An 8,249-nucleotide genomic window follows, 5' to 3' on the forward strand; every position below is an offset into this window, starting at 1 on the left:
AGGGAAGGGAAGGGAAGGGAAGGGAAGGGAAGGGAAGGGAAGGGAAGGGAAGGGAGAAAGAGAAAGAGAGAGAAAGAAAGAAAATAAAGAAAGTGGAAGGAGAAAGAGAAAGAGAGAAAGAAAGGAAAAGAAAGAAAAAGAAAAGAAAAGCTATACAGATTTGGGATGAATAAAAAGTTTCTTTGTTCAAAGATGACATGATCATCTAGGTAGAAAATCTGAAAGATTGACAAAAATATGCCAAGAACTAATAAGTGATTTTAGTAAGGTTGCATGAGTGAAGGTTAATATACAAAAGTCAGTTGCTTTCCTATATGCCAGCAATAGACAACTGTAATTTGAAATTTAAATGACAGCCATTTACAAAAACACACACACAATATGAAATTCTTAGTGTATTAGGCTGTTGTTATATAGCTATTAAGAATATCTGAGAATAGGTAATTTATAAAGAAAAGATGTTTAATTGGCTCACTGTGCTGTACAGGAAGCATAGCAGCATCTGCTTCTGGAGAGGCATCAGGAGGCTTAATATTATGAAAGAAGGTGAAGTGGGTGCAAATAAGCATCTCACATGGCAGGAGCAACAGAGAGAGCTTGGGGGCAAAGTGCCACACCCTTTTAAACAACCAGATCTTACATGAACTCAGAGCCAGAGCTCACTTATCACTAAGGGGATGGCCCAAGCCTTTCATGAGGGATCTGACCCCATGATACAACCACCTCCCACCAGGCCCACCTCCAGCACTTAGGATTACATTTCAACAAGATTTGGGTAGGGATAAATATCCAAACTATACCACTTAGGTATAAATCTAACAAAATACATAAGGTATATATGAGGAAAAATAGAAAAATTTGATTAAAGATATCAAAGGAGAACCAAATAAATCAAGAGATAATCCATGTTCATGGACAGTAAGACTCAACATTGTGAAGATATCAGTTCTTCCCACCTTAATCTAGAGAGTCAGTGTGATCTCAAAATTCCAGTAAGTTATATTGTAGATATCATCCAATTGATTCTAAACTTTATAGAGAGAGCAAAAGACCCAGAATAGTAAATTCAATATTGAAGAACAAAGTTGGAAGGCTGTACTATCTGACTTCAAACTTACTATAAAGCTACAGTAACCAAGGTAGTGGACATTAGTGAAAGAATAGACAAATAGATCAATTGAACAGAATAGAGAGCCCAGAAATAAACCTACATAAATATAGCCAATTGATTGACTAGGAATGGCAACATAATGGAGCAAAAACAGTCATTTTAACAAATGGTGCTGGAACAACTGGATATCCACGTGCAAAAATCTTAATCTAGCCCACTGACTATACACTTTTCACAAAATCAACTCAGAATGAATAGACTTAAACATAAGATGGAAATCTAAAGAAAATCCTAGAAGATCCCACTGGAAAACCTTAAATGACTTTTGTATGGTGATGACTTTTAGATATAACACCAAAGTCATGATCTATGAAATAAATAATTGATAACCTGGACTGCATTCAAATTAAAAACTTCTCCTCTATATAATACAATGTCAAGAGAATGAGAAGACAAGCCATACACTGGGAGAAAATATTTGCAAAAGACACATGTGATAAGAATTGTTACTCAAAATAAATACAAAGAACTCTTAAAACCTAATAATAAGAAAACTAGCAAACTGATTTTTAAAAGAAGACAGCAGACTTTGACATCTCATTTGAGAAGATATAAAAATATCAAGTAAGCATATGAAAAGATGTTTAACACCATATATCATTATGGGATTACAAATTAAAACAATGATGAGATACAACTGCATACCAGTTGGTATGGTCAAAATCTAGAACACAGACAAAACCAAATGCCAGTAAGGATGTAGACCAACAGGAACTCTCATTTATTGCCAACTGGAATGCAAAATGGTATAGCCACTTTAGAAAACAGTGTGGCCATTTCTTACAAAACCAAACCAACTCTCACCATAGTATCCAGCATTCATACTTCTTAGTATTTACACAAATGAATGAAAATTTATGTCCACATAAAAACCTGCACACAAAAGTTTATAGCAGCTTTATTCATACCGACCAAAAACTTGGAATCCAGCAAGATTTCTTACAGTGGGTAAATGCATAAACAAACTGGTACATCCAGACAATGGAATATCATTCAGTGCTAAAAAGAACATTATTCAGTGTTGAAAAGACATGGAGGAATCTTAAATGTATTTTACCAAATGAAGGAAGCCAATATGAAATGGCAATATACTGCATGATTCCAACTATATGACGGTCTGGAAAAGGCAAATCTATGAAGATAGGAAGATCAGCAGTTGCCAAGGGTTAGCGAGGAGACCATGAGGAATAGGCAGAACACAGAGGATTTTTAGAGCAGTGAAACTATTCTGTATACTACAGTGGTTGATACCAGCATATATTTGTCTAAATCCACAGAATGTACAAACCATGAGTGAACCCTAATGTAAGCTATAAACTTTCAGTGATAACAGTGTATCAATGTATGGTCATCAATCGAAACAAATGTACCACTATGTTGGGAGACATTGATACTGGGGGAGGTTGTGTCTGTGGCAGGGAGAGGGGGTATGTATGAACTCTAAATATTTTGCTCAATTTTGCTGTGAACTGAAAACAGCTCTAAAACAGATTTTATTAGTTTATAATAAAGCTACTGATGAGTGTAGGACCTGTGAACCAAAGAACTTTGGGAACCAACAGTTTATGCCATTTATTTCTTCCGGATCTTTATGATAGATTTTAATTTTATTTAGTCCCTAGTCCCAAAATTTGTTAGTGGTTTTAAATTTTATTTTATTTGTAGGTCTTCCTTTTGAAATATATTTGATTATTTTTTCATACAAAATGAAGTAACGATGTTTTGTAAATACCACCTCAATGCTAGTTGGCTTATTACGGGAAGGAAGACTCCTGCTCTGGTGAAATACTTCAGAGCTTGTATCATTTGCTGCTAGACAAATTATCCATATTACTCAAATAGAATTTCCACTTCTGATCTTCATTCTTCTGAGCAAAAATTGATTAATTAAAAATCCATCGAAGTGCATACTGAGACATTGTTCCTAATATTTTGTCTAATGGGTTGATGAAATGTAATGACCGCTGACACAATAACACCCTCCAAAGTGAGCAGAACTAAAATTTCAGAATGTTTTGGAACTTTCACGAACTAACATACTGATGTATAATCTTTTTTAAAAATATGATCAACCTATTACTATATTTCTAATATGATTCCTTAAGTTTATAACCCAAGTCATAAAATAGTTTTATCAAGACACTCATTTTAAGCTATGAAAAGTATTCTCTTTTCATTATTGATTTTCATACTTAGTAAAGAAATATTTATTCATAGCAAACATCTCATTATCATTTGCAGCATACATTGTTCGTATCTATTCGCAGGCTTTGTGAATCTTTTCAGGCAGAGAAATTTATGTTTTATTATGTATCCACCTGGACACTATTAAATTCACTAAATATTTAACAGGTTCAAAGGTTTTCTTTTTTTCTAGACTGAGTTTTCACTGACACGTTTTTTGCATACCAAGAAGGTGTACAATACTTTAGAAATATGTAACTTTTTCCTTCAAAATATAATCACTAACTTTCTCTCATGTATTTTTAATGAAATATTAATTCCAATGTTTCCCTATAAATTATGCAGTGTTAGGGTTTTCATAGTAGTCTCTAGATGTTGTAAATCAAAATCACCTGAAAATCTTAAGAACATAGATCCTGGAATCTTGAAACCAACTTATTTGACCCTATATAGGGGTAGGTTTGAGAAACCTGCATTTGCTGCAAGATTCAGTATAAAAATCCAGGCTTCCTAATTGCCAGTTAACTTCTTAGTCAATTAATATGTGTTAAACCAGGCAATATCTAACATAGCCTCTGAAATACAACGTTGGATAAGATATTTATTTTGTCAGAATACAGGAATTTCAGAAGCAAATAAGTGATCATTAATGGGATAATTGATACAACACTGCCATGTAAAAAGAGCTACAAAATACACAAAGTAGAGCTCAGATAACTCTTAATGAAATGTACATGAGAACAGTTTAAAGTAATTTAAATAATAGATATTTCACCAGGCAGCAAAAGAGAGAAGGTCACTCCAGATGTGTAAAGCTCTGGAAGCAAGGAGAGTATCATGCTCCAAATTGGAGAAGGGATTGCAGGGAGTCAGAAATAAAGGAAGGAGAACCAGAAAAGACAACAAAACCAGAAAGGACAAGACAAATTCAAGATCTGAATTTGGTTGGATATGGGAGAAGATAAAAATGAGAAAGACCTTCAGGATGTTCCAACTGAACAACTGGTTATCGAATGATACCACTATCCGACGTAGAAAAAGGAAACATAAGACACAATATGTGGAGAATTCGGAAGAGGTTGAGACAATGTGATTTTTCTAAATCTGAGGCGCCTGTGAGAATATCTTGGTATATACAGGATACATCCTTTTCCTTTCAATAGCTTCACTGAGATAAAATCCACATCTTATACAATTCTTAAAATGAACAAATTGTTCTTAGTGTGTTCACAAAGTTATAAAACCATAATCACAATAAATGTTAGAGTATTTCCATCACATACAAAAGAAGCTCCATAACCATTAGTAGACATTCCCCATGGCTCTCCCCACAAATCTATGCTCTTCCCCTGCAACCACTCTCACGGCACCAACCAATCACTTATCTACTTTCTGTCTCTATATTATTAAATATTCCTCCTATCTAATTATAATTATATATTCTTCTCCCCATCCCTTTATATCCCACCAATCTTACTCCAGCCCCTGGTAAATATCATTCTACTCTCTACTTCTATAAGATGAACTATTTTAAATTCCACATATGAGTGAGATCATGCAGTATCTGCCTTTCTGTGTCTCGCTTATTTCACTTGTGATAATATCATAATCCATGTTGTTACAAATAGTAGGGTTTCATTTTCTATGGCTAAATAGTATTCTATTGTGTATATATACCTCCCATTCTTTAGAATGTACTCTTCTGATGTTTTCTTTTCTATTAACTTACTTTAGCTCCTGATATCTCTTAACATATATTCACTGAAGCTGTTCTTATTAAAGGAGGTCATGACCCAGTTTGGAGGGAGGCTGATACTCTGAATTTTAACAACAGTCTTTGCTGTTCTTAAGTGTTTTGTGTTCAGTGAAAACCTTCCCTTTAGTCAGTTCAGTTCAGCAGACAATCATAATTGCTTTTAACTATAAACCACATAGTGCTTTTAAATATAAACCACAGTACATTTGTTAAAATGTGTTCCCATAAAGATTTATGGATTCAAAGTGTGCATTTGCAAAAGTTAATAGAGAAGTCCTCTGAATAGCTTCCAGTGAGCATCTTATCAACCATGACATTTTATGGCTGATGCTATATTATGTTTGGCAATGACATTGTTCCAGGAACTTTCGTAACTAAATTTACTCTATAACCTAGTCGGAAAATATTCTATTTTGTTATAACTCACAAAAATTACATGTTTGTAATTAAAAGTAGAAATTAGTTTTATTTTGCAAAATTTGAGACAATGAAGGTTAATTATGTGCTGCAACATAAAAACTATTGTGTTTAATTGTAAAAAAAATTCACATTGAGTTAATTTCTGCTTCAGGTTGCAAATATTTGTGATTAAGTGATGTGACTGGGTCATGAATATCTTCAAACTGATCCTCATCTTAGGGCAAGAAATTCCATTTTTCCTTGTTTATCCTATTAGTATGCCTCAAAGGACCCCAGCATTAATCAGTGGAAATGTCAGGCAGCCACGAGTTGATTTAGAAGTCATTTTTTTTAAAGGAGCATCTCAAGTTTCTGCTTTCAGCGTTGTGACTTTGATTTATTGTACAGCTGTCCTTGATTTCCATATTTGTTTTACACATACAATTCCTGCCCAAAGAAGTCAATAAAAATGCATATTTTATGAAATGGTATATAGAAATGACTATGAGATTGTATTTTAAAACAGAACAGCTTATTTAAATTGTCCTGCGTACATAATATATGCATTATTTCATTACCTGTAGTCCAGATTTTAAAAACCTGCTCCTATCTCATATCCATAATATAACTACAGGATTCTCAGATCTATGAAAAAAAATGTTTTGAACTATTTTTGCCTAGGAAACAGGAGAGGATTAAACTCATTCAGAAACTCTAGATTTCAAAGTTGTGACTGATTCACTGGTAAAATCTTGGATAAGATTAAGAATTCAATGGGTAAAACACATTCGTATCCAATCCTTCAGAGCAGCGCTAGCTCTGCATTAGTCCCAAATTATGATAGCTGAAATAAGGGCTTATTTTACAGTGAAAGCTTTCTACCCTAAGATCTATTCAGAGAGGTTACAACTTAACTATATAAGAAAAAAAGTTTAGATATCATTAGAAATTCAAACATTTAAATTTGGCTCAGTATCAGTAGTGAAAAAAAATCTCAGATTTGGTAAATATTTTAGGGCAAATCATTTCCAATGTCTGAACTGATACTAAGTGTGTGTTCTACATAGTATTCAAGTGAGATAACTTGAACCACTTTTCATATTCTCTATGAAAAACCCTCATGAAACACCTCAAACTGGTTTCTTTCATCTCCCAAAGTTAGAAGACTTCAAATAGAAGTTTCAGAAATATTGTAACATTTCTGAATGCATGTTGAAACACTGTTACATTATTTTCTCTCATATTATTATTAGACGAAGTTTATCGACATTGAATAACTTGTTTGAAGTGCACAGCAAGTAAATATTAAAGCTGAGACTCATGTCCATCTCCTTCTCTGTCTGGTTCCAGAGCTAGAATCTATTCTTTACCAATATGTGCTACTATTTATAGTTAAGCTGAAATACAAAAAGTATAACACATTTCTCAGCCTTCACTGATCTGTTATAACACTTTGACTCCTCTGGTAGGAATAGTTTATTTTAAAAATGACTTTGAATCCTTACTTTAAGTCATACATGATGATACTGGTGATGTCTGCAAGATGGTAGAATAAGACTTCGCAGTGCTGATTCCCTTACAGAAACATTAATTTGAACAACTATCTATGGATAAAATGACCTTCACAAAAGCTAAGAAATTTAGCTGACAAGTTATAGCAAGTGGTGGGGCACAGATATAAGAAAATACACATTGCAAAAAGTAGCAAGGACAGTTCACATTACTCATGAAACCCTTCCCACAAGCCTGGACAGTACAGTGTGAAAAGAGTTATCTTCTGCTCGAGGAAAGAAAAGGGAAGCGAATACCTGATGTTACCACAAACTTCAACACCAGCCCCATCCTAGTGAACCCCAGTGGCCCAGTGTCAGGCGACGCCCCATGGTCCCAGAATCTAGGCTTAGACTAGTGCCAGGCCAGTCCTTAAAGCCAAGGCTCCATACTCACTCACGTGAGCACAGGTTCCAAAGACACTCCTGTGCTAGGTCAGCCCTCACGACCCCAGACTCCAGGCTGGCACTTGCAGACTTATCAGGAGAACCCGCTCCCGATATTTAACGTGGGTTCTTTTCTGTCTCCTAGGTGTCTTGGCTGGTTTGAGAAATAAAAGGAAAGAGCACAAGAGAGAGAAATTTAAAGCTGGGTGTCCGGGGGAGACATCACATGTCGGCAGGATCTGTGATGTTCTCCAAGCCGTAAAACCAGCAAGTTTTTATTAGGGATTTTCAAAAGCGGAGGGAGTGCACGAATAGGGTGTGGGTCACAGAGATCACATACTTCACAAGGTAATAAAATATCACAAAGCAAATGGAGGCAGGGCGAGATCACAGGACGAAGATCACAGGACCACCAGATGGGGCGAAATTAAAATTGTTAATGAAGTTTCCGGCATGCATTGTCATTGATAACATCTTATCAGGAAACAGGGTTTAAGAGCAGATAACCTGTCTGACCACAATTTATTAGGTGGGTATTTTCCTGTCCTAACAAGCCTGGGAGCGCTACAGGAAACAGGGGCTTATTTCATCCCTTAGGCTTCCACCGTAAAAGGCAGGAGGCCTTAAAGGGGTCATCTATAAGCCTGCCTTCAGGGTGCATTCTCTTTCTCAGGGATGATCCTTGCTGAGAAAAAGAATTCAGTGATATTTCTCCTATTTGCTTTCGAAAGAGGAGAAATATAGCTCTGTTCCATCTGGCTCACTGGCGGCCAGTTCAAAGTTACGTCTCCTGTTCCCTGAA

Source organism: Colobus angolensis, unplaced genomic scaffold, assembly GCF_000951035.1.
Source record: "Colobus angolensis palliatus isolate OR3802 unplaced genomic scaffold, Cang.pa_1.0 Scaffold410, whole genome shotgun sequence".
NCBI lineage: Eukaryota > Metazoa > Chordata > Mammalia > Primates > Cercopithecidae > Colobus > Colobus angolensis.